Consider the following 27,938-nt stretch of genomic DNA (forward strand, 5'->3'; position numbering starts at 1 on the left):
AATCCTCCATAAAGATTGAGAAGATAAAAAACTATATTCCCATTTTACAGATGAAGATACCGCAGCTCACTGAACTTAGCGAGTCATTCGAGATCACACAACTAGTATGGGGTAAAGCCAGGACTCCAACCAAGGTCTGTGTTAATTCTAGGTCCGTGATTTCCCAGCATCATAAGTGTTGCCTGTAAGCACCCTGAGCCTGAAAGGATTATAAAGAAGGATCAGAAAATGCCAGTTTTATCCTAAGAAAGTCATCAGTGATGAACTCAAATTTATGAGTAAGATGTTCATTAAAGCCCTTTTTCCAACATTACAAAATTGGAAACAATCTAAATGTCCAATATTCAAGGGAAGGTTGAACAAATTACGATGTAGCTATTGAAAATAGCTACATCCCTCTGCCTCTGCCTCTGTCTCTGTGTCTCTCATGAATAAATAAATAGAATCTTTAAAAAAAAGTTGAGAAACTATTTGCCATTCATTGGCAAAGTAATATCATTACTGTATGAAAAATCTTTACAAAATAATAAGAAAATATCTGTCCCTAATTTTTAAAAATGGACAAAGGTCCTAAACAAATAGCCAGTACATCTATGAAAAAAATATTTAGCCTTACAAGTAAATAATGGATAAAATGTGCATTTAAACCCCAGCATATACTTTTTCTGAAGGCTTTATTTTTTTATTTATTTTGAATAATGATGAAGAGGATGTTAGATTCCCAAGCATCAGTCCTCTTTCTCTCTGCCCAGACTATGGAATACATGGAGAATTATGCAGCCCTTCACTCCTCTCATCCTCTTGTGACACTAGTCCTGATCTGCTTCAGCCTTCCACAAATCTACTGCTTCTGCCCTTGCTTCATGCAGAGAATGGAAATGCTGATTTGGCTACTTTGTCAGACCCTCTTTGGGAAAGTGAGCACAGGCCAGTGTGGTTCCTGGGTGTTTGGACCTCTCTGAGGTGTTCCATCATGCTCCCTCAGGGAAGGGAGCCTTCATTCTCCCCAGAGCTTTCTTGGGGGCCTGGCCACATCTAGTGGAGTCCCAACATTGAAGCTTTATTCCTTCCCTTTCTTATTCTTTACCCCTCTCTCAGTTATAGCTTCTGAGTGTAGTCTGGAGACAGGTGATCTGGTTCATTGTCTTGTCCTCCAAACATGTCACTTACTCCTTGTGTCCTTTTCCTGTCATTCAGTTGCATCATGTTGGCCATGACAGGTGGGTATTCCATGATCTACTTCTGTGAGACCGAAACCAAAAGGTTAAGTGAAATACTAGGAATGAAAAACATGTGGAAGGAGAGGAGGGTCAGGGTGGATGGGGTAAATGGGTGATGGGCACTAAGGAGGGCACTTGATGGAATGAGCAGTGGGTATTATACTATATGTTGGCAAATCAAATTTAAATAAAATATATTTTTAAAAACCCACATACTGTTTCCTGTATTAAAATTCTATTATGGGGGCGCTTGGGTGGTTTAGTTGGTTAAGCCACCAGTTTTTGATTTTGGCTTAGGTCATGATCTCAGGGTCATGAGATCAAGCCCCGAATCAGGCTCTATGCTCTGTGGGAAGTCAGCCTGAGATTCTCTCTCTCCCTCTCCCCCTGCTTCCTCCTCCCTTTCCCTAAATAAATAAAATCTTTTAAAAAAATTAAAAAATAAATTCTATTATATACTCTTTCTCCTACTTCTTGTGTATGTACTAGAGGATAAAGATCATCTGGGGCAGACCTTGCCTTCATTTGGCTCAAGCTATAATGGCGTAGATGAAAATGTATTCGGAGACCAGCAAGGAGAGATGGGTTTCCTTCTCTATCAGGTCAGGCAAACTGGCCAACTTGGGCTAATACATTTTAGAATCCACAAAATGAAGGGATGACACAATGACTGTCGAGGACAATCTGACTCCAAAGATCCATTATAAATATCTATTAATTGAAGGAGAGAATGAGGAAAGGGGTAGATGTAAAGAGAGAAAAAATTTCAACCCAGCACTTGCTTCTGGCCAGCACCATGACGGAGCTTGCACATGTGACCCTGTTGAATCCTCACAAGGACGTTGGGCTGTAGATCGGTTTTTCTCATTCCCATTTTGCAGCTAAAGATACAGAAGCTTGTGAAGGTTGGCTGACTTCTTATGCTGAGGTTAACATCCAAGCCACGATCTAAACAAAGCTTGTGGAAAGCAGAAAACTGAAAGAGAGAGGAGACATATGTCCAGCATTGTAATTCTGTGGTTTTGCTCTCCAGACTTTCTGGACACAACCTGTCCACAGAAGCAGGGAACAGTCTCCTTGTGGATGTGAAACGGCCACAGCACTTTTGTCGTCTCTACTGAGTTGTTCATTTAGAAAGACAACTAAAGCAAAAATAAAAATTAAAAAGTAAATGAACAAATAATGGGTATTTTGCATCAGAAACAAGAATATCTTGATCTAAGACAGATAAATTTGTGGTTCTCTAAATATTTTTACCAATGCATTTTGACAATCTCCTTCACACCTCTGCCCTATATTATACTTTGCAATAATAATACTAATAATAGAAAAGTGAAAAAATCATTTTTTAAACTTGAGCTCCAAATGACAATGAAATGTGCTGTTCTTGACTTCAAAAAGTTTGGTCATTAACCGTCTTTCATTGTACTTGGAAGCCTCATTGGATTTCTAACTGTGTTGTTTCCTGAAAGCTTGCTGGATATGATGACACTCCAAATACACTGAACAGAATTAATTCAAGAATAAAAAAAATCATTTCTCCTCGTGTGTCTCAATCTGATATTTGCCATATGGGAAGCTCAGCATTATTCGCGCAGCGGGCTAATTTATGGCAAACACACATCCACATTCAGTGAAGATGGGAAAACACAGCCTCTCTCTCCTTTATTTTTATAAGATCGACTGTGGACTTTTTTCTTTGCTTTGCCTGCACTGATTCAAATTTAACTAAATGCAGACTCTCTGGCAATAGGGGTGGGAAGTGGGCTGCTGCTGATGGGTACAAAAAGAATATCAACAACATTCAAATCGCATCTAAAGAGATGGAGAGAATCCCGGAGTTTTATCATGGCCTGCTTTTTAGATGTGAGAATCCAGACATCAGAGTTGACTAATGAGATGTTCTGATGTTTTACTGTGTTGGAAGATTCCCCATTGCCAACTAGGGGTCATTACAGCTAGAAACTCTGTAGTGTTTTAGAGTTGAATAATCACTAATTAATCTTTCAATTAATCCATTTTCTCTTAACTAAGAAATAATCCCATGTATGTTGGCTTTGCTTTTTGACCATCGTTCATGGTTGCCACATAAATAATAACCCTTGTAAACGTGGGGTTGCACATATATCTGTGGGCTTCATTACCTCATCCTTAGAACTACAAAGTTGAGTTCCTCCCAGCGAGGCCTTTGCCCAGCTTCTCCATACCTGGTGTGGCAGTAGACACCACAGAGATGTGAGTGGACAGGGAAGAGCAGAGGCCCAGACAACAGAATGTTATTCAATGGTAAAGCAGGAAAGCCTCCTCACTGGCCAGGACTAAGGTCTCACAGCCATGAGCATGTGAGAAAACCTTGTGGAGATGCTTGGTGGTGTCCAACCAAAGAGCTTTCTATTTTACTCTCAGGTAGACTCCAAGTGGAGGGCCTTCTGAGGGAAGCTGCATATTCTATTACTCTTCTTTTGTTGTGAATGTTGCCGCTGATTCACTAAGGCCCATTTGGAAAGGGATACCTCCGCATGGGAGCCTGCTAGAATAAAAACTTCAATTTGGAGAGAGTGTGATTCCCTGATACTGTGGGAAGCCCACTGGATGAGAAGCCTGATGTCTCAGAGTTGAGTCTTGGCTTCACTACTCACTAGTACTGTGAACTTCAGCAAGTCCAAACTTCTTTGAGTCACATTTGTTCTTCTATAACATGGGAATTATAGTGATTGCTATGGCTACGTCAAAGAGTTGTGAGGTCTGATGGGATGATGGTTGTGAAGGCTTTTGTAAAAGGCAAAACACCACCATCTTTAGTTAGTTAATTCAGTCTCCTATAACAGAATACCATAGACTGGCTGGCTTAGCAACAACAGAAATTTATTTCTCATAGTTTTAATGGGTAGGAAGTCCAAGTTCAAAGTGCTGGCAGATTTGGTGTCTGGTGGAGGCCTGCTTTTATTTTTTCCTTTTTTTTTTTTTTAATTTAAAGTAATCTCTACTCCCAATCTCTACTCCCAAACTCATCACCCCAAGATCAAGAATTACATGCTATACTGACTGAGCCAGCCAGTCACCCCAAGGGTCTGCTTTTTAGTTCTTGTTATGTCTCCACATGGCAGAAGTAGCAAGGGAGAGGAGCTCCCAGGGCACAGGGCCATTCATGGGGCTCCACCCTCATGACCTAATCACTTCCCAAAGGCTCCAGCTCCTCACACCATCACGGTGGGGATTAGGTTTCAGCACATAAGCTGGGATGGGATGGAGGTGGACACACAGACATTCAGTCTATAGCAACCACCAAAGTGAAAGGGATGATTTGTTTTTTTTGTTTTTTGTTTTTTTTGAAAGGGATGATTTGAAGGTAAAGTTTCCTGATGCTTATATTACCATAAGGTGGAAATGTACTTGGAAGGGGATTCTCTTAAAGCTGTGCATTCAAAATATTTTCACAGAAGTATAAAAATATCAGTTGTCCATCTGAAAATATGGGGATGTAGCCTAAAGACAATTATGAAAAAGCCTCAGGCTTCCAGTAGACGCCTTCCTTAGGGATAGATTGACTCTTGGGATTTCATACTTGCTCTTCCCAGTGAGGCACAGTCAGGACACCTGTCATATCTCCAGCATGAAGCTTATATACACATATTTTTTTTTCTTTTTTGGAGAGTTAAAATGGCAAAACAGAGCCTTTGATTTGGGTCTTGGTTCACTAAGATGAATGAAACCTGCTTGAGCGACAGCTGTGTGCCAGGAATTTACTAGTTCCTGTGCATCTGCAAATCTGAGCTTTGCTCTCTTCTTCCTATCAGATTTGTGATCCCTGTAATCTCCCATTGCCCCACTCAGGTCGTTATCATCATCAAATTGGTTGTCATTAGTCATTAGTCATAATGACTAAGATGTCATGAGTGCTTAAATTGTGTCTAAATTGTGACTAAGATGTCATGAGTGCTTAAATTGTGTCTAGCATTGCTCTAAGTACTTGCTGTGCATTAGTTGAAGGCACTACACTGTCATCAACATCCCCATGTTACATACTCATGTCAAAGACTGAGTTTTACCCAAAGGCTGTAACTAGTAAGAAGAGGAGCTTTGTCACCGAGGAAGTGAAGCCCTATAATCAAGTATGTGAGCACTTTGCCTCAGGAAGCTTTACAAAAGGGAAATGAGTGGTTTGTGAGTTCAGGTCCAGCATAATAATTTTTAACCAGGTTTACAAGATATTATTAATATTTTAAAAAGAATGTCTTTGCCTATGCTAACTCTACCCCTGGTTAGAGATACGTCTCTTTACTGGAGTGGATCTGGCTAGTGAGTTAACATCAGTTACTTCATGCCATTTTGACTCTTGTGTCTTCAGTGGAACTTAGGAAATGCATGCCTTTAGGAGATAAAAATCTTTCAGAGAAAGGGGTGCTGTAGTTTGGAGGATATCCCAATCTATCACACAAATATTATCAAATCGGGTAAGGGCACAAAGAACTTCAGCTGCTGGTGATGGCTTCAGAAGCCAGTGACTCTGGAGAAGAGTATTGAAAGATGAAGAAGAAGAAGAGCCAAGTGGAAAAAGGGGCAGCAGACATCCTAGATGGAAAATGTTGTGAGGCCATGTGTGAAAGAGAAAGCATGGTGACTACAGATGACAAGAAGCCAGTGTTGCTGAGGACAGGAAGAGTAGAAGGTTGTAGTCCGAGGTGAGTAGATCAGGAGAATGGGCTGTGAAGGGTCTTGGGCACCACATGACTAGACCTGGCTTTCTCTTGAGCTGGGGAAGCCTGGAGTGCTGAGGGGGAGTCTGTGGGGACGGTGTGGTAGATGGTGCCATCAGGGGGCCACTCTGCAGCTGCAGAAGCTCTGGACCAAAGCAATGCCTGTGGTTAAAGAGAAAAAGGGATGAGAGTGTGAGCTGTGTGGAATTTTCTGCCTCAAAAAAGAAATGAACAGGGGTGTCTGGGTGGTACAATTGGTTAAGCTTCTGACTCTTGGTTTTGGCTCAGGTAGTGATCCCAGGGTAGTTGGATCAAGCCCTGCCTCCGGCTCTGTGCTTAGTCTGATTGAGATTCTCTCTCCCTCTCCATTTGCCCCTCTCATTCATGCTGTGTCTCTCTCTGTAAAATAAGTTATTAAATCTTTAAGAACAGAAATTAGCAAGAAGAAAAAGTGAAATATATACTGAAAAGATAGTAAACATGGCAAGTGACCAAATTTTTTAAAGTCATCAATAAGATTAATTGTATACCACATTGAATAAATTGGTACTAAAGACAATAAGATAGTAGTAGATAAGTAATAAAACAACACAATCTAATAATAACAAGAATAAAAAAACACTTTGGTGACGTGACATTAAGAGTAGGTGGAACAAAGAAAGTGATATAGTATGTCAAAACAATGTAACAATGAGTAATTTGGAAGTAGAATTTTGGAGAAAGAAGTTTTCATTGAGTTTAAAAAATTGATAGGACAAATAAAAAGTGTGAATTCCTAACTGGAATTCTCAGATGTAGCACATTCAGTGACTCCTTGGTAGAGAAAGGAGATACAGAGTATCCCGGAGGACAGGGAGCATCTATGGTCTTGCCCAGAGGACTCTGAAGGCTCAGGAGCAAAACCTCCATCCAGGGGAGTAATCAGTCATCCTTCCGTGGCTTTGGTGACTGTCTCCCCTCAGGCCTTGCACCCATGTACCGCAAGGAGCCCCTGCGTTTCTAATTTGCATGACTCCATTGAGGATCATGCTGTAAAGTGCAGTCAGTAATAAAGGACAGAGGAGCAAGTCTAGGAGGAAAAGGAAAGAGAAGATAATGACTTTGATTTGGAATGTTTTGAATTTTAAATACCTAAGATTAATCGAAGGTGATAGAGCCACAATAGGCAGTGTCCACTGAAGATAGTAAATACAAGTGTGGGCACACACGTTAATAGTGGGGATGGAAACAGACCTGAAGGTCAGTGTTGTTCTTGTGGAGAAGGTCAAAGCAACAGAGAGAAGAGAGGATTGAAAGTCCTGTATTGGGCATAAACATAAAGACAGGGAAGCAAAGGCTAGAAGCTAATGTGTGTCAAGAAAGAAGTCTAAGATGGCCAGAAGCTAGTGCCAGGATTAGGAAAATTAATCTCATGACTCTGGGCTCATCAGTGTAATTCTGATGGATGGAGATTCCTGAAATGACCCCTGCTGTTGACTGTGCCTCATGGAGACAGAGACAGTGATTTCTCAAAGTTCTTTGTATCCTTATTTCTTTTGACCAAGCTGAACTTAAATCTAATATTTCTTTGAATTTCTGCTGTTGGCATCAGTTCAGGTTCTTTTTTTCCTTCCCTATAAACATCAGTTTAAAGATAACCTCATTCATCAGACCATCAATGAACAAAGAGGGATGGAACTTGAGAGAAATCGGTCGGAGCACCTGAGCAGCCTGGATACTCTCCAAACCTGGTAAATGATTCCTAAAAGATGAGAGAATTCAAATTCTGGCTTCCACTGAGAATTGAATATTTCCCCAACTGCCTGGTGCACAACCCCAGCTGAGACCTAATGCAAGTATTTTGCTTAAGAGAGAACTCGCAAATGCGAGGTGCTTCTAACAATATGTGTCAAGCAGTGTGTAGCCGATGGTAGGAGTTAGATTTATGCATATTGTGGTTGTCCATTTCCAGCTGCTTTTGTGAAGTCAAACTTTTTTTATGTTAACAGATCACATTATTATCACATTTAGTGGAGAATAATGAGATATGATGGTGATACATCATTGGCAGCTCGTAGTGCCATTTGAAAACATGCTTGTTTTTAAATCTGCAATAATAGGTCAAAGAGAGAGAGAGGCACACTCTGACATGCACACAGCCACAAGCACAGCTCTTAGCGGCGAGTCCTGAGTAGCTCTTTGTAAATGCTTTATTGCCAGAGTGTACCTCAAAAGTGGCTCACAAGAGTGCCCTGTTTCTCCCAATTAATGAAGGGGATAAAGACATCTCAGAGTTGAGATAAGTGACCAGTGGGATTTGCTCAAATTCTGAGGAACACTGTTAGAATGGAATGGATGGAGGTTACCTTAAGGGATTGGTGCTGCATTGATTCTGTAAAAAGTGTGTTTGATGTTGTGAAAACAAGTGTTCAAGTCACTCAGTGGCTATGGGAATCACAGCAGAATGCTGTAGTTGCCATGCTGAATTGTCAAAGTATTTTCTACAACCAGCCGTCTATTCTGTTTCTCTCTGTTTTTCCTTTATCTTTCTTTCCCCTTCTCTGGCTTACCCTTGGAGAAGTATGGATGGAAAGAGAAATGAAGTGCATTATATAGGATAATAGAAGGTGTGTTTTCTGTCTTTACCCCACACCCCAAGCCTTGAAAGCATTTCTCCTGTGGCTCTTGCAGCCCATAAATTTATCTAAACCTTTGGTAATCAAGTTGTATTTCAGTGTGTGCTATTTTGTGTCATAGAGAATCCCATAGTGTCCCTATTTGGCATGAGGTAAGATATTCTATTTATTAAAAACTTTATACCATTCAAGATTTAGGAGATGAAGAAGAGCCTCTTGGGCAGAGGGTATAATGTATGATTGACATGTCTGGGGAATTAGGAATTAGAGAGATTCTGCGTTAGCTCGTTGAGAGGGTGCTGATGGTGATGACAAATAAGACAAAAGGCTGCAGAGAGGTGAGGTCCTAGAGAGCCTTAGTGCAAGGCTAAGCATTTCAACTTTACACTGGAAGGAAACAGAGGAGAGGGATAAAGGACTCAATCATCTTCAGACTGTAAAATGTCAATGGTGTCCCTCAGGAGTTTTCTGGTTCCAACAGTGATTATTTAAAACTAAAACCATTTGCATATGGATGTGGAAGAGAGAATACGTAATTAAATTCCCATAACTGCATGTAACATTGAGTTTTTCCAGGTTAAAAAAAATCGATTGGGTGGATATTAAGTGGAATGACATTTTCAAGTATTGAAAATGGGCATAAAAGTAAAAAATGAATTTCAGTGTGTATGAAGACACTTAGGATGATAGCGATTAGATCATTTTCTCCTTAAACATCATGCCATGTGCTATCAAATATAGCCCTGGGAAGGTCCTGAGACTCGTTTTAGAGGTTTATTGATGCCTTGGGCCAGTACTTCAGGAAAAAGTAAGTCAAGCATTGGGCAATAGGATGAATATATTTGGACTTTTTTCTAAGATTCCATTTATTTATTAGAGAGAGAGCATGCACATGAGCAGGGTAGAGGAGCATGGGGAGAGGGAGAAGCAGACTCCCCCACTGAGCAGAGAGACCTGGATGTGGGACTGAATCCCAGGACCCTGAGATAATGACCTGAGCCCAAGGCTTAACCCATTGGAGCACCCAGGTGCCCCCATATTCAGTTCTTGAATCAAATGGAAAATGTTATTCTATCAATGTAGAAAGACCACAGTGGGGAGGTAGGAGCTAAATATTCAAAATGAATATGGCTACATACAGGGAGAATGCTGGCCTCAGAGCAGCGTGAGAGACCAAATGTTACGATGTCTTTGTTTCACAGGTTAGAAAGTGGAGGCTAGAGCAAATGAAAGGCTTGGTCACAGATACAGAGTTCAGGTGGCAGGGCCAGGATCCTGACCTTGTAACCATGGTTCTCATACCTCCCCTGCTTGCCCACCTCATGGTCAACACAGGGTTCAGTTTGATTTGTTATATATGTCCTGTGAAACCATCAAGATTTTCTTGCCTATTTCTCTTTCTCCTTGGTAATGCTGGCTTAGTGACTACATTTCAAACCCTGAATCATTGTCAAATAAACACCCACCACAGGATCAATTTTCCTGCTTACCTTATACGGAATACATCAATTTATGTTCTAATGTCCTTCCCCATGAGCAGACGGTAGGCATCGGACACAGCTTGTTGATGACCCAAGATGGCAGTAGCGTACCTCTCCTTGAGATGGGAAAGTAAAAGACAAATACAGGCCAGGATAAGGAATCCAGACTCCATGAGGATAAATCCAAGGGGGCCAGACAGATCATGGGATCCCAGAGAATGGGCAGTGAATTCTGGGAGGTTAGGAGGCATAGAAATGAGCAAAGGAAGTCAAGGCCATTAAGAATTTCTGAGGAGAGGGACCCCTGGGTGGCACAGCGGTTTAGCGTCTGCCTTTGGCCCAGGGCGCGATCCTGGAGACCGGGGATCGAATCCCATGTTGGACTCCCGGTGCATGGAGCCTGCTTCTCTCTATGCCTGTGTCTCTGCCTCTCTCTCTCTATGTGACTATCATAAATAAAAAATTTAAAAAAAAAATTCTATAAGAATTTCTGAGGAGGAAGCAGGGACTCAGTGTCACTTTATAAAGTAGTTATCTTTTGTGTTTGCATATGGGGTACTTAAAGGGGCTAAAAAGTGTGCAAAAACACATCATTCAGATGTTATATTTTCATCTTGCTGTTTCCAGTGACACCAGTCATCTCAGATACACCAGACGTGTGGCCTCAGTTGATAGTCACTGGCCCTTCTTATTTCACTCCTGGAAACATGTGCCAGCATTTGAGGTGACAAATGACAGATGTCAGCATACCCTGAACTTAAGTCAGGAACTTCCCGTGATGTTGCAGACTTCTGGGTCTCACAAATCGTTGCTCTATTTCTTCTCTGAGTGCATAGAATGATAGTACTTATGTCACTGGACTGCAGGCAGCAACAAATGAGGTAAGCTTTGTAAAGCTATTCCTGAAGTGCCTGCCACATACCAGGCCCTCAACACATCATTTTGTTGACCTCCCTGAACAGACCTCACAGGTCACAGGACTGCTGGTTAAGGAATGCGTAACCAGGTATAGCTGATGTTCAGTAAGTGCCTACCTTTTTTCTGGCTCTGTGCCTTTCTGTTGAATCAGTACAATACCTACGTGCACTGCTTTCGGCATTTTAAAATATACCAATGAAATATAAGATAGGCAATTTGTGGGACCAAGAGGGGTCTTAGCTGAGGTCACACAGCTGTGTAATAGCAGGGTTACAGTTAAAAGCCAAGACTTCTAGTTTCGGATCTGGTCCTCATTCTACCATGTAACTCATCTCAGCCATCAAGATGTCCAGTAGGCTTTGGTGCATTGACTACTCAGAAAAATAGTGGATGCAATGTGTAGCTGATGGTAGGAGTTTATAGGAATGGATATTTAATCTAGAGACACATTGCTGCTAGGACTCAGAGTAGATTAGCTCTTTGCATATTGGTCTCAGTGCTTATTAATACACTAAATATGTGTTATAATTAATTAGGATGAAAATCAGAAGAACCCAAGAAAATATCTCCAAACCAAGTTATACTGCTTGTAACACCAATGTTTTATTTTTACATAACATACGTCTAGAGAACTTAGCACATGAACAGGTACTTTTAGATGCGTCTTAGAACAATTAACTCATTTAATCCTGGTAACAACTCTGGGAAGAAGTACTATTGCTATTTCCATTTTTCAAATAAAGAAGATGAAGAACAGAGAGAATAAGAACTTTCCTCAAACCATATAAATATGAAGAAGCAGAATCTGGCCCCAGAATTCATACTTTTTTTTTTTTAAGATTTCATTTATTTGTTTGACAGAGAGAGAGAAACACACAAGCAGGCAGAGTGGCAGGCAGAGGGAGAGGGAGAAGTAGGCTCCCTGCCTAGCAGGCTTCAATCCCAGAACCCCAGGATCATGACCTGAGCTGAAGGCAGATGTTTGACTAACTGAGCCCCCAGGTACCCAAGAATTCATGCTCTTAAGTACTTTACTGCTTCTCTAAAATGATAAAAAACACCAAATGTTTCCCCCAATAAAGGACATAGTTTCACTCATTCTATCCCTTTCTAGAAGTTCTTCTCCTCTGAGGAACCGGAAATCTTTTCTGATTATCTTGCCTACCTATACCCTGACCCCAGAATCTCCATTTTCTTTGCTGTCTACCTCAGTTACAGGGAATTATAGAGTCCAGCAAGGTAAAAGATGGAACATTGAGATATTTTAACTGGCACCTTCATCTGTACTGTATGCTAAGTAGTAGGGATAGAGGGAAAGCAAATACACACAGTTCTTATCCTGTGGAGCATTCAGTCTAGTGGGCGAGCTAGACATTAAGGAATCACACAAATAAATGTGTATTGCAAACTAATGTAAATGCTATGGAGAAAAATATAAGGTGCTGCTCTCAGAAAATGCAATAATAACATAACCTAAATAACATAACCTAATTTACATTAGATGGGGAGGTTGTGCAAAGCTTCCTTGGAAATGTAATTTTTAAGCTTATAAATCAAGAGTACACTATAGTAGAAGAAGACTAGGGTTAGGTGTGTAAGCAAAAGGAATAGCAGTAGAAGGCTCTGGAGTAGGAAATAGATTGACACCTTCAGGAAAGTAGCAGAACACCCATTAGGATCGAATGGATCACAGTGAGTGTGGGGAGGAGAGTGACGTGGGATGGCTGGAGAGGTGGCCAGGGTCAGATCACACAGCACCTCTCAGGCTAGAGAAAACAGTTTGGATTTTATTCGAATTACAGTACAAGCCATTGGATGACTATAAAGGAGGGGACATTGCAAAGAATCAATGGGAAGAAAGTAAGAGCTCCTAGGCCAGGGGAGAAGTGACAGGGGGCAGCGGAGCAGTAGGAAACAAATTGAAGACATACTTCTGAGTTATGATGAATAGGGTTTGTTGATGGACTGGCCATGGTGACGAGTGAGAAAAGATATGTCGTGGGTGAGTCTCAGGTGTGCAGTATAAAGATTTGGTGGAGGTAAAGACCATTTACTGAGATACAAACATGGAGGTCAGGGTGGCAAGCACACCCCAGCTTTGCAGTGTAGTCTGAGTGGCTGACAGATCCCTTCATAGATGACTCCTGATGCCCCTGTAAGCTGACTCCACTGTAGCTCTCTCTGTGCTAACTCTGTGCCAACAACTGCTCAGGCCTAAAAAAGAAAAAAAACCCAGCTTTTTTTTTAGCTTCACCTCATGCCTTGGTTTTAAATAAATCTTAGACACAGATGGCCCCAAGAAATGGTCTTGCAACTTTTCTTCCAGTTTAGGAGTTTTGTTTTTTGATAGACTTCACTCCTTTCTACAAATTTGTATGATTCCAAATTCATGGTGGTGGGGCCTATTTTATGATTTATTTACTGGCTAATAATCAGGAAAAGATAGAAAATATAATTGGATCATGTAGTTATCACTAACTAGGTTTTTAAAGCTTTCTATTTTTTTCTTTTCTTTTCTTTCTTTCTTTCTTTCTTTCTTTCTTTCTTTCTTTCTTTCTTTCTTTCTTTCCTTCTTTCTTCTTTCTTCCTTTCTTTTCTTGGATACTACATAGGCCTGAAAGTTTAATTGTGCCACTTTTGGCATGTCTTTTTATGCATTTATTGAATTAGAGGCTAACAAAGATAATTCGTTGAGAAAATACCATTACTTTTCCTAACAATGAAATCAAGGCTCCTTGTCCAAAAATGAAGTTGAGTAGTTACCAGAATCTACCTATTCTTATGGATTAGTTTTTGTCATTTCCTGTAATAGACCTGCGTTTTATCAGTGGCCCTCATATGATTTCTTTGTGAAAAATATTTCTCTGTAGAGAAGAAAGTTTATCATTTGGAATGTTAAATGCAATTATATTGACATATGGTGATAATGGGATAAAGCATACGGGTTAAAGGTTGCGGGAACCATGGCTTGGCAATTAGCGATGTAAATGAAACATTCATTATCCATCATGCTGAGAAGTTGATGAACTGTACAGTAAATCTGAGCCCACAGTCAGGACTGAGATAAGTCATTTCAGACAATACAGTGGAGTATTTATGAGCACTAGGGACAATGTTGCAGATTCCTGTCATGGAGATTTCTTTACCTTATAGTTTATCATGAATAAAGACCTTACAGAGTCCAGACCACAACTCTTTCCTTCCATAAGAATATACATGAGATCCTAAAACTTCCCGTTAAAGTGAAGCATTTTTGAGAGCTGTGATAACTAAAGATGAACAACTGGAAATTTCCCCAAAAGTCCATTCCATACAAAGATGTTTGATAGACGATTTGTCTTGAAGAAAGGCTTTGCTATCTTGCAAAATAGAACCTGGATTTTGGAAGAAAACTATACATTTAAAGATCTCCGTCTTTCCCCCAAAGAATCTTAATCCTGCAGGTTGGATTATGCAGAAGTAACTGCTGTTTTTCAGTCCTTTACCAAGCGACAAAAATAACATTATGATGATATCTGAAAAATATTTTTCTAGGCTTTTCACTCTGCCATTTATTCTCTTGTGCATATTCTAAAGTGTTTCCTGTGAACATGAGAATTGTCCCTCCAGAAAATGTGAGTCTACATTGATTTTATATTTTATTGACATCTGTTCTTCTCAGGTTTTTAAAAAGTGTAATCATATAAAATAGTGTCTTCAAAAGTGAGAATGAACCACTGAAGAAATATTAAAACTTTATTTATGGTAACTGGTGACACAGCTGGAAAGCTCAAGAAGTCAACAGGAAAGGAACTTTAGAGCCGTGATACTCAGCCTTAGCCCAGAACCAGAAATTCCTTTGTTAACAGCTCAATTTGTTGAGGCTCCAGTAAGGACAAATCAGGTCATGTCCAAGCAGTGAAACCTAATAATCAAAATAACATCTGATGTTCCTTAAATTTGACTTCATGCCATCTCTCAATTCTCCGCCACATATGTTAAGCCAGACATTGTTCTAAGCACATAGAATAAATAATTTATTCTTTTAATAACCCAGAAAAGTAGGTCTATTTTTTTTTTTTAATTTTTGGAGGGGGAGAATGGGCAGAAACAGAGGGAGAGGGGGAGAGAGAATCTTAAGCCTGTTCCATGCCCAACTTGGAGCCTGACATAAGACTCAATCTCATGACCTTGAGATCATGACCTAAACCAAAATCAAGAGTCAGACGCTTAGCTGACTGGGCCACCCAGGCTCTGCAAAGTAGTTCATACTATTACTCCACTTTATGGATGAGGAACCTGAGGCTCAGAGGTGAAAACCATCATCTAATCATCCAGGTTCACCCAGGTGGTAGACATTTGGGTTAAGCCTCAGAACCCAGCCCTGTGCAATCCAGAAGTCCTCATCAAACCACTTTGCTATATTGAGCTTGCTCCAAGTTGATCTCCCCCACCTCTCACCATCTCATTGTTCCAGTTGTGCTCCAATTTGGAGACTTCTTTTTCTACATCAGTAGACATTCAATGCCTTCCAGACTGTCTCCTATCAAACCAGAGACAATTGGTCTTTTTAGACTTTAAGAGACAATGATCCTTACCAAGAGTTAATTTGTTGAATTTGTTTTCCTGTGTCTTTCTGTGGGGTAAAAGGCTGCGTTTCTGCCCTAAGGGAATGCTAACTATCTCTAAAAGAGGTTGGATCAGCTCGGTCCTCTGTTTAAAAGCACTGTAGACCAATGGCCTACAGCACTGGTCCTCAGCCTTGACTCACCTAAGAAACTTGAACATTTTTTATTCCCACGCCTATCTCCAGAGAGACCCTTTGCCACTTGCCTAAAGGTCCCTGAAATCTTTCCCTGATCCTTTGTCCCTGGCAGTCCCAGATGTCTGGGGTCATTGCATTTCCTTGTTTGTCCTCTGCCTGCTTCCTGCTTCTCTTCTCCTCACACTCTCATGGCTCAGCAGTTTGCAATCCCAGAGGCCATGGGGCAGAGAAGAAAGAGAAGAGCCCTGCAGAAAGCTGGCTGGATGGCAGTGCAGCCCCAGATGGGGAACCCAGGCCTAAGAGGAATAGTCTACAAGTGCCGAGAATCTCAGCTGAGTGGAAGAAAGATCCAGGCTCCTTTTCGGTGAATGCTGACAATAAGAAAGGGAATTCAAGGGAAAGTTTGATGATTCTTAATCATACAAAAAACTTTATAGAGACAGGAAGTTACTCCAGGAAACAGAACTGAAGCCAACAGTGTAGAAAGTCCCAGAATCACTCCATTTTTGGAAGTCCTTTTATACTACTAGAACTATCTAACAATTACAATGAATTAATTATTCTGGTTCCCTTATAAGAAAGTGAGGTGTCTAATTATTGGGGACATTCAAAGAAAGGATAGATTACTATCACAGATATGATGTGTGATATATTCCAGTGTTAGCTTGAGAGATAATCCAGGTGCCATTAAAGTCTTTCCATCTTTAGAATGCTGTTAATCATTGATTAACAAGAGTAAGAAAAAAAAAAGAGTGAACCATATGGAAATTATAGATATTTGTAAGCAGTAGCAGAAAAATAAAAATTTGATTCTCTTGTTAAAATCAGTATCACTTTCTGGAACTCCTTAACATTTCTTTTAAACTCCTATATGCTAATGTTATAATTTTATATGCCAATAACTATAAGTTGTATTTGATTACAAAAGGGAATTGTATTCAGTCATAATCATTTGTTGATTACTGGGGGAGTCTTCAGTCCATCACTTTGAAGAAGTCAGAGAAAACAATGACTTGAATAACAGAGATCCTAGTAGTTTTGGCCATTAATCAGGACTAAGCTTCTGAAAGTCACGAAAGGAGTTGTTTATGAATCCATTCTGGTTATTTACGTCATTGTACTCCTCATAAAACAGCCCTATATATTCTACCGAATCAATGTTTCATTTCTGTTTACTGTGTTATTAATTTTTTTCTCATGAGTTGATTGCCCTGGGACACTGGAGGCTGTTTTTCATAGTTGTGAAGAAACAGTGTTTAAAAGTGAAGTTCTTGTCTCTTTGAAAACCTGGTACCCGGAAAGCTGATTTGAATTTTTCAAGAGGAAGTAAGAGCAGGTAGGGCTAGGAATGCGCCTTAGGAAGGGAGGTAATCGGATTGGTAGAAAGATGACAGTCACAGCAGATGTGGTAGGACCTGGTGCTGGGCGGAGCCAGGAGTGAGAGCTTATTTCAGAAATGGACTTGTGTCACTGACCTGAAGACCAGGCGAGCAGTCCCTCTGCATTTTCCAGAAGATAAAAGAATCCTAGGAGGATTCGCCTGCAATGGGATGATACAAAACCAGGTTTACACCTAAGGAAGCTTCAGGAGTTCAAGGAAGAATGTAGAGATAATGTCATCCTTGCAAACCCGAAATATGGGGAGAGGAAGAAAATGCTTTTTAAAATGGCAAAGTAGAAGATGGCCTGGGGATAATGATGCTCCTCTTTGTCACTGCGAAGAGGTGCATTCTAGCTGCATGCTTTCATCTATAGCTCGCATGTCCTGAGACCTCTCTTCTTAGTCCTCTGGTCTTTCACATGGTGCTTAGTGAACAAGGCCATCTTTCCCCCATGTAAACATGATTTTCTGTCTGATCCTACTCATCTTTATTTGGCAAGTGACAGAAAGAGTATTTCTTCCTCTTTGGACTGAAGTATTGTTTTATAATTCACTGAGTGATCACAGAGTACCAAAAACTTGACATAAATTCTTTCTGTTTCTTATAACCTCTCTGTAGAGGAGAAATTAACATGCTCATTTTACAGATGAAGACATTGAGGCTCAAGGACAAAAAATGTCACTCACAGCTGATGACAAACTTGAACTGGTGTTCTGTCTCTAAAATCTGCAATCTCTTCATTCCCCACAAGCACTAGATCCCATCTGGCCCCTCCATTTTGATTAATTAATTTATTTTTAATTTTTAGTTTTAAAAAATATTGTATTAATTTGAGAGAGAGAGAGAGCATGGGGGAGGAGAGGGTCAGATGGAGAGCAAGAAGCAGACTCCCAGCTGAGCAGGGAGCCTAATGAGGGGCTTGATCCCAGGACCCTGGGATCATGACCTGAGCCAAAGGCAGACATTTAAATGACTGAGCCACCCAGGTGCCCTTGGTACCTCCATTTTTTTTTTTTTTAATAAATCAGGAGAACCTAGTTCTCCCCATTTCTTTTTTTTTTTTTAAGATTTTATTTATTTATTCATGACAGACACAGAGAGGCAGAGACATAGGCAGAGGGAGAAGCAGGCTCCCTGTAGGGAGCCTGATGTGGGACTTGATCCAGGACCCTGGGATCACGACCTGAGCCGAAGGCAGATGCTCAACCACTGAGCCACCCAGGCAACTTCCTGGGCCCTCCATTTTGAACCTAAAATTTTTTTTCTTAATTTCTCTCTGATTTAGAGAAGTAAGCCTATTCCTTTCTCTCTTTTCTGCCCGAGTTTTCAAGTAGATAACCTAGTTATTATTTGAGACAATCTAATTAAGTTTAGAATATTTGTCCCTTCCTAGCCCTGCAGACTTAAAATAGATCTGCTGTCTTCTAACCAGTCATTTTGTCTGGTTTACATTCACCCCTTCTCTTCATAATTCCCGTTTCTGTACTTGCTTTCTCCCATCAGTTGCTTCCCACTTTCTTTCCCTAGGGTTATTTTTTAACAAAATTAATTAACACACAGGGTCTCCTAAGTAAGTTTCCTTGTTAAATTCCCTTTACCCACCAGTTGTAACATGATAGCAGGGAACAAGAGGTTCTGAGTTATTATTGCACATGTTTATATAAGGTATATTCGTTTGTGTGTGGTGTGACCCACTGGGTGAATGTGGGACAATTAGGAAGCCAGACGACATGGATAAAGAATAGATTGTTCAACATAGATCAGTTTTGCTTCCAGTTTTTCATTCTGGTAACCTCCCAGGGTTCAGAAAGATTTCTCTTTCTTCAGTGGGTACAGTTTGTGGGTACGGTGAGCTGTCTATTTCATTCTTTCTCAATTGGTACCTATATTAATTCAGAATTTTTTGAGCTGGGTGAATTCTTACAGTGACAACAGAAGACCACTGTGTGAAAGTCAAATTAGCCTGGGGGCACCTGGCTGGCTCAGTCCGTAGAGCACATGACTCTCGATCTCAGGGTTGTGAGTTTGAGCCCTACATGGGCTCAAAGTACAGAATACAGAGATTACTTAAAATACATTAATTAATTAAAATAAAATAAAACACACCTTTAAAAAGAAAGGAAAATTGATGAGAAATAAGTATGTGCTTAAAATAATAGAAAGTAGGTGAAGGTGATAGGATATCAGGTAATACATTCTGATTTAAGAAATTGTATTGCTGACTTGATTTGATTTTTGTTTCTTAACATAAATTGTTCCTTTTCCCAGAAGGGAAGGTTTTGGAGCAAAGATGAACTTTTCCAGTTAGTGGAAAAGAGCAAAATGTGACTTGCCCCCACTTCCCACCTTTGGTGAGAGCCACCTAGATTTTGGAATCCTTGCGTGGCTACCTGTCAATAACTTACATCATCAAAAGTGGCATTTAGCCTTCCCCAGGGGAGAAGACGTTTGCACAGTCGCAGGGGCTGTCTTTGGTTTGCCTTTAAGAATTTGCTAGAACTTGGAAACAGTTAGTTCCCAGGGTCTCAAGGCTACATCTGAACTAACTAGAGGTTGAGTAAGCTCTACCCCTATCTCGCTATGCTTTCAGATTTGTTCAGATTGTTTAATTTTTTTAAAGCAAAATCAGTATTTTTGACAAGATGATCGTGAGCATTGAACTGAAGAATCTATTCCTCAGAGGGTACCTTCATACCAGGAGCTAAGCAGCCATGGCAACTCTAACTTCTGTCTGTAATGAGCACCGATGTCCACACAGGAAAGAGCATTCACTTTTGGCACCAGAATCGAGTGAAAACAACAAATGACAGACAAGAATGTCTTGTTCTTCAGCAGCGGGGGAGCAGGGGGAAGGCCTGGTCTAAAGCCAGGAGTGAGGATCATGGATTCACGGGTTAAAAGGCAATGCATGTTGCACCAAGTGCTCTGTTCTCTGACTCCTTGTGTGGCTGATTTGCTGCAATGTTGCTTTGTTTTTGGAGTCAGGATACTGGAAGCATCTTAATGAGCCCACTGAGTTGCATGCTGTTTGTATTGTCCTTATCACAAAGTGAGTGTTTGCACTGCTGTTTAATCAAGTAAGCTGGAGCGGCTTTTCCTTCCTCGCTCAGCATAGTCTGCAAAGCACACCTGAGTGGTCTGTGGCCTTTGCGGGCAGTGCAAGGAGTCTGGTGGCTTCTCCCCTCCGGAAATGATTGGAAATAAAAACAGAATGTATTAGCAGATTCTTGGGTCTCTTCCAGCCAGGATGACATTTAGGTTTGGTTTTCCTGTTTTCTGGCTCTCACTGAATTTTCTGAAAGTCAATTTGCTGAATGGACATTTAACAGGCTTTAAAAATAATGCGATTTGCCACAAACTGTTTTGATGTATATATTTTACAGCCATTCAGGACTCTGCTTAGTATTGCCTAACCCAGGCAGCCCAGGCAGCCCGGGTGGCTCAGTGGTTTAGCGCCACCTTTGGCCCAAGTTATGAGATCTGGGATCAGGTCCCGCGTCGGGCGCCCTGCGTGGAGCCTGCTTTCCCTCTGCCTGTGTCTCTGCCTCTCTCTCTCTCATTCTCACTGTGTCTCTCATGAATAAATAAAATCTTAAAAAAAAAAAAAGTATTACCTAACCCCATCCTTGACCGCTCTGTTTAAAATAACCACTCCCATGCTGCCACCCTGCTAATAACCCCTCACCCCGATCCCACCTTCATTTTCTTCATCACACTTGCCCCCGTGTGACCTTACTATGGTCTGTGTCTGTCTTCTGGCCAGCATGAGCTTTACCTTGAGTAGGGGCTTTGTCCACTTCTGTAGCTCTCACTCCTAGAAGAGTGCTCAAATATAGTAGGACTTCAAACCGTCTTTACTGAATGCTGAGATAAATAATTCATATTAAACAGCTTTGGAAGATTTGACTTGTGAAAGCAAGCATGTATTATTTTTGTATTTAAAATGGTTGCCAAAGTGAAATGTTTTTGGTAGTAGGAATTATGCAAAATAAAGATTTACAAGTTCTTTTTTTAAAGCATAAAATCCATGCAGAGTGTTACACCACACAAATGTCCAGTGGTCTATGATTAAATCGTAGGGAGATCCAAACATAGATGATAAGATTTAGAGGAAGTGGTCAGAGTAGGGCAAGTTGAGTTACACATTTTATTTTTCTGAAGTGAGTCTTTTCTTTTTTTTTTTTTAAGATTTCATTTATTTATTCATGAGAGATACACACACACAGAGAAAGAGAGAGAGAAAGAGAGAGAGAGAGAGAGGCAGAGACACAGGCAGAGGGAGAAGCAGGCTCCCTGTAGGGAGCCCGATGTGGGATTCAGTCCCGGGACCCCAGGATCACGCCCCAGGCCAAAGGCAGGCACTAAACCACAGAGCCACTCAAGTGTCCCTGAAGTGAGTGTTTTCTAAGATGACTTTAACTTCAATTTCCTTTGCAAGCCCAAGGAAGGTAGAAGGCCTGAGAAGAAATGAGAAGTGTGGGCTGGAGGTAGAGATTTAGGAGTCATTCACACCAAGATGCTAGTTCAACTCTAGAGTATGAACACCAATCCCAGGAAGAGAACCATGCCTGTGTGATCCTGCTCTGCAGGCAGCAATGTTGGGTTGACCGGCATGGCATGGCTGGTAGAGCTGGATGGGGGCAAGACCTCCTCTGACCTGTCACTGTGATGCGTGTAGCTGGACAGTAGTCCTTAAATCACACAAGAACTAATGCAAGGTCCAATTTATCATTACCTCCAGCTGTTTTTGCTCTTTCAGGAGCCTAAGTGAGGAACCGAGAGCTCTGGGAAGTCAGGGAAGAAGGGAGTAGTGAAGGCCCTGACAAGGAGTGGAACAGTGGTCTGAGTGAATACAGGAGCCCAAATTCACTTCCCTTGGCTGGGTTTTTGTATCACTGCTAGAGTTGTGCTGGGTAGGCTGTATTCACTTGAAGACTCATGAAGGACTGTGTAAGTCACACAGAGAAAGCTGATGAATCTTTAAAGTTCTGCATAATAGGAGAAGAGAAGGAAGAGAGGTCAGTAGAAGCAGCAGGGAGTAGGAGACAAAATCAGTCTCCACTCTAGGCAATCATATGTCAAGGATCCCCAAATGTTCATCTGCCCCTGAGCTCAAAACCTGTATCTCTACTTTGCCTACTTGACATTTCCATTGAAATGTCCAGTAGGCATCTCATATTTAACAATCCTAAACAGAACTTTTGACTTTTTCCCTAGCTCTGTGCTGCACCATTCTTTTTGCCGTAAATTCCTTCAATGGCATTTAGTAAGTGTCTTCTATATGCAGGTTCTATTCTAGATACTGGCAGCAGAATGGTGAATGAAACAAAAATCTCTGTTATCAACTTATATTTCACTTAAGAATAGAATATCTCATGGAAGCCAAGCCATGGCTTGTCCAACACCAAAAGGCCTGGGCCCAGCCACCACCTCTCACCCTGGCCAATGCAGTAACTTGACTGGTGTCCCTGCTCCTACCAGTCTGCCGCCCCATCTCTACGTAATGACTGGAGTCATTTGTATAAAACTCAAATATAAGCATAGATTTTAAATTGACCTGCAACTTTAAATCTATAGTAGCTTCCAGTCGCTCTCTGAATAAAATCCAAGCTCATATCTGTGACCCACAAAGCTCTGCATCCTGTAGACCTTCCTGCCGCTGACATCTGCCATTTGCTGTCTTGGCTGCCACCACTCCAGCCATTCCTCTGTTTCTATAATCCGCAGGGTTAATCGGTTCTTTTGCACTTCCTGGTTCTTTTTTCTGGAATAATCTGACCTCACAATTTGAAGGACCTAGCCATTTCTCATCATTCAAGAATGGCACTCATATGTCATCTTATCACCTGCCAGACTTCCCCATTTAAACCTCCCTTTTGCCTCATCCTGGTATTTCCCATCACACTATGCTACATATTACTGGGTGTTTTGCCATTATTAGAAATTATCTTTTTGATTGATTTACTTGCTCTCTGTCTCTGTGCACTAAAATGTAACTCCATGAAAGCAGTGGCATAATCTTTCTTGTTGGTTATCATATGATCAGTGCCTGACACAGAGAAATTGTTCATAAATATTTGCCCAGTCGACCAGTGAATAAATGATATTAATGAGTGAGGAACTGACCCTACACTTGCCTAACATGTAATCTTATAAACTTTATGAAATTGATATCCACAGGTCCTTCTGGTGAAGCCTAGTCCAAACAAGAACTCCCTTCCTTGGTATATCTCTCGAACTATGTAACGTACTCCAAGTACACAGCCTGTTGCAACTCACTGATGTGTCCTTTCTTCTCCTGTTCCTTGACTCATGGACACCACTCACTATGTAACCACAGAAGAAATCTTCCTCTTTCCCATGCTATCTGCTTCCCTGGCCCTGTCCCATCTTCCCATTCAGTGCTCTCTTCATCCATTCTAGGACCCCCAGCATATCCCATGCAACACACACTTCACCCCAACTGCTCTTCTCCAGTAGCTACCAATGAGGTTTTCAATCATTCACTCCTTAGAGAAAGTAAAGGAGGTGGAGAAGCTGAAGAGATCACACTTCAATATTGGGGATGGGAAATATGAAACTTCACCTGTTTATCGTTTTTGCCCCATGACAGTCCATTGGAGGAACTGGGCAAATCAACTGTGGATTTCTGGTTCCTGTGCTAAGTGTTATGATTGGGTTTTCTCTGGGAGAGAGTAGAGAGGAGCCACGTTTAATTTGGAATTTGGGTGAGCACTTCCAGAAGAATGGCTAACATTTATGTCATAGCTCACTTAGCTTCCTGAGCTTCCTACATAATTTACCAACACCTACATGGCTTACAGTACAACAGGCACTGTACTAAGTCCTCCTCAGGTAACTTGTTTAAACCTCACTCAGCTTGCACACCTGGGTGGCTCAGTGGTTAAGTATCTGCCTTTGGCTCAGATCTGATCCTGGAGTCCCAGGACGGAGCCCCACATGGGGCTTCCTGCTCAGTGGAGAGGGGGAGTCTGTTTCTCCCTCTCCCTCTGCACCTCTCCCTGTTTGTGCTCTCTCTCTCTCTCTCTCAAATAAATAAATAAATAAAATATATTTTTTAAAAACTTCGCATAGCTCTATGAGGCCTGTATTCATATTATTATCCTGTTTGATAAAGAAACTGAAATTAAGTAACTTGCTCAAGAACTCATAACCAATGAGTGACTTAACTGGGCTTCAAACCCAGGTGGCCTGGGTGCTTATCCTTATACTATAATAGTACCCTGGCAGAAGAAGAATTCAATCTTCAAATCCCTTGAGATAAGCAAGCCCTCAAGTAGGCTTGAGTAGTAGTTATTCAGGTGGAGAAGGAAGAGGCTCGTGGTGGACCAGATAGAGGTGACTAGGTATGTCACATAGGCTATTTTATCAATTAAAAAAAAATTGCAAATCAGAAAGTGAATGCCCAGTGTTTGCTGCCCTGTTAATGTTGTAACAGAAAGTGCTTTATGTGGTTTGCCTGGAACAAGATTGCCAAACTGCTGGGAGACCAGTGTATCCATGTGGGCTTCCCACATGTCAGCAGTGGAGCTCATGGTGCTCAATCTGATACTGTATTGTCTTTAAGCTGCTGTATACCTACACCTACACCTACATACAAGAGTCTGGGTTAAAGGAGGCAAAGTCACTTCATATAGCCTGTATTTTGAACACATAAAAAAAAAATGAGGAAACTTGGAGTTTTGGCATGGGCGGGCCAGGAGATGGGAGTAAAATGACCACAAGCATCACACAAACTCTTTCTAAATTTGTTAAGAGATGGAACTAACATTCGTGGAATCTGCAGATTGATGTAGAACACCTAGGTACTAAACATGGATTTTAAAGATGGGCCTCCTCCAGAAAGCTCAAGCCAAGCAGACATCTAGATTATTTCCAGTTATAGGCACTCTCTCCTCACATTTCTCCACCTGCCACTCCCAGTTTTGTTATTAATAGGTTATCTGGCGATGACTTTGGATGACTTCTTTCTGTATTAACACACATTTAAAAAAATTATTTGAGAGAGAAAGTACAGAAGCATGAGCAGAGAAAGCAGAGGGGGAGGGAGGGCAGAAAAGAGTCTTTTGCAGACTCCATGTTGAGGGCAAGCCCAATGCATACTGAGGCTCAATCTCAGGACCCTGAGGTCATGACCCTGAGATCATGACCTGAGCTGAAACCAGGAGTTAGATGCTCAACCGACTGAGCCACCCAGGTGCCCCTTAGTACACATTATGATGAGATAATGAGAGTATTGCCATTAAAGATGTGGAAACACATTAAATCCTTATAGAACTCAAATGCAGCATTTTTCAATGGATGAAGAGAATTTAGGGCAATAAATCACTTTTCCCAACAACACTAATATGGTGATTTCCAGAGTGCCTTAAAGATCTTTGTTCTAATAGTTTCTTTTTGTTTAAAGTTAACAACCTTAAAAATGATTTTGGAATTTGTTCCAGATCTTTCAGGGGTTGTTAATGTATGATTAGGAAAGATTTTAAAGCAATTAAAATTATATGACAATAATTTGAAGTCTCCTTGTAAATATGATAGGGCTCAATTGTTTGACCACAGGGGATACATAATATAATACAGCTTCAAAGTAACATTATTTAAATAATAGTTTATGAATCATTTTTAAATTGCCCCTATAACTGATATAATAGCTTTTCATATAAAGTTATAAATGATGTATTTCAAAAGCTAGATAAGGTAGATGGACAATTATATTGCTGTGTTTGGAGCTTATGTTTGTTTTTTTTAACCTTTATTCTCAAGTCAAAATTGTTGAAAGAAATATTTTTAAAGTGTTTGGTGAGAAGGACATATTTTTGTCAATGTTTTCTAGATTTTTATCTTCCAATGGAAATTCAGAGCCACCTAGTGACCAAAACCAAAATGTCTAAGATAAAAAACGACAGCAACAACAACAAAAAACTCTTCCAGCAAAAGAGAAAAATCAATCATTTGACTCTGTTCTTCAATGCCTGAGGATAAAATTACACCCAGCTCAGGTCTACAAAATGAGAGTTCCCACAAATTTGATAGGATGAGTCTTTAGTTCATTTGGGGGTTAAAGACTCCAAACGTAGATTTGAGATGGTATGGATGGTGAATTTTTGCAGTTTTAATAAAAATACCACTTTAATATATGAGATTTGTGTGACCTGTACAACTATAAGCTACTGCTCCCTGCAGACTCATATCTTCTTCCCTGATAATACCTTCTACTCTCGTGCTCCCTTCAGCAGCACATATACTAAAATTGGAACGATACAGAGATTAGCATGGCCTCTGCACAAAGATGACATGCAAATTCATGAAGCGTTCCATATTTTTGAAAAAAAAAAAAGAAAATACTTTCTACTCTGAAGCAGTCTATGTATTTTATCTCCTGAGCAAAGGGGCGGGGGGTGGGGGTGGGGTCCTATAGAAGATAGGGCTGATAGCAGAAGGAATGAGTAAGGAGTAAGGTCTGAGCAAGTCAACACTGCCCCACTGAGGCTTCTGATTCATATTCAATTTTGAGCATAAGGATTCAGGCAATTCAATTTGGTTTGATTAAATTCAACAAACCTCTACTGAGTCTTAACATGTAAAAGTTTCTTGCTAGGCAAGGATGTGGTTAACCCACACTGTGTTTGGGAAGCCAGAATGTTCAGTTTGGTTGAAGCAGAGTAAGTCTGGAAGAACATAATGGGAGTTGAGGGTGGGGGAGGTGGGGCACCATCATGATGTGGAATAAAGTCAAGGTAAGATTTATGAAGATTAAGCTGGATGCAGCTTGCCCAGTATAGAGATGGCAGGAAGAGCAGTTAGGTTATTTCGATAGTTTTGGGCAGAATGCATAAGCATACAAACTAGAATTTTTAGTCAAAAGGACACCAATGGTCACACAAAAGAAGAATGATCTTGGTACTGATATGGTAGAAGATATTATAGAGGTTAACTCTGAAATCTCTGCCCTGGATGATGAGGAAAGAAAAATTATACCATTAATAGAAATAAGGACCCCAGGGAAGTAGCTGGCGTGCCATGGGGAGAGTATGAGTTGGTCCTGGACATCCATTCATTAATTCATCCATTCAGAAAAATGTATGGAGGGCCTACTATGCGCAGCTGCTAAGGCTGCAGTGACGTCAGCAGGCTCCCACCAGGGGGGAGAAAGCTAGCTCCACTTCTGCACAAGGGACCTGATTAGATCCAAGGGGCCAGCTCTTAGCCAAGTACGTCATTTTAATTAATTTATTTAAAAGCCATAACAACTCTGAAAGGTAATTATTATTATGTTAGTTGTATCAAGGAGGTACCTCAAAGTCAAAGAGATGCAGTGATGACTTCACAGTCACACAAGAACTCTGTGACAGAGGCAGGCTTCCAAAGCACTGTTTCCATGATGTCTCCAGGGAGGGAGACCCAGACAAAGAGGTAAGGATCAGGGCCTCTGCAGCCAAGAGCTCTCCAGTTAGTTCAGCCGCCTCTAGCTAAAAGGAGCTTGTTCTTCCCATCTGGTCTGCTTCCCCAGCTCTGGGCCTTGCTCTGGAGCATGGCAGGCCTTACAGTTCTTGTCCCTGTTTGTTTGCCACCTTCGGATCTGCTCCTTCCTGAACTTTCTGAGGCCTTCCTGGCTTCACTGCTGGGACTGGACCCCTGGTCAAGGGTGAGTGTGGCATAGAGAAGGGTCAGAGCTTTGGCTTTGAGATCTCAGCCATTTGTTACCTGTGATTTTTTTTTTTCTTTCTGGACAGATCCAGAAAAACCCTCAGGGATCAGCCTTCTCATCTGTAAAATGGGACAGATATAATGTGGGTGAAAGTGCTATTGGGAGGTTGTAAAGTTCTATGGAGCGTCAGGTGCCTGCATCCTTTCCAAATA

General features: G+C 41.0%; 1 protein-coding gene, 1 long non-coding RNA gene and 1 other non-coding gene across 8 annotated transcripts in view; 2 read left to right on the top strand and 1 right to left on the bottom strand.

The window, feature by feature from the left end:
* PRUNE2 (prune homolog 2 with BCH domain) overlaps positions 1-27,938 on the top strand; it is a 256,830-nt gene that overhangs the window by 101,555 nt on the left and 127,337 nt on the right. The gene's annotated exons all lie outside the window — the stretch shown is intronic.
* LOC112644694 (uncharacterized) lies at positions 1,751-27,458 on the bottom strand. 2 transcript variants are annotated; one of them, XR_003126647.3, is made up of 5 exons: positions 20,833-20,946; positions 17,151-17,215; positions 10,023-10,129; positions 5,958-6,079; positions 1,751-2,362 (listed from the first exon to the last, which is right to left on the bottom strand). It is a non-coding gene; the product is annotated as an uncharacterized LOC112644694 (long non-coding RNA). The 2 variants fall into 2 exon arrangements; XR_003126646.3 differs by lacking the exons at positions 17,151-17,215; positions 20,833-20,946 and adding an exon at positions 27,374-27,458 and having other exon boundaries at positions 1,753-2,362.
* LOC112645783 (U6 spliceosomal RNA) lies at positions 26,299-26,402 on the top strand. The gene has a single exon (XR_003127251.1). It is a non-coding gene; the product is annotated as a U6 spliceosomal RNA (small nuclear RNA).

Source organism: Canis lupus, chromosome 1, assembly GCF_003254725.2.
Source record: "Canis lupus dingo isolate Sandy chromosome 1, ASM325472v2, whole genome shotgun sequence".
In the NCBI taxonomy this organism is placed as follows: Eukaryota; Metazoa; Chordata; class Mammalia; order Carnivora; family Canidae; genus Canis; species Canis lupus.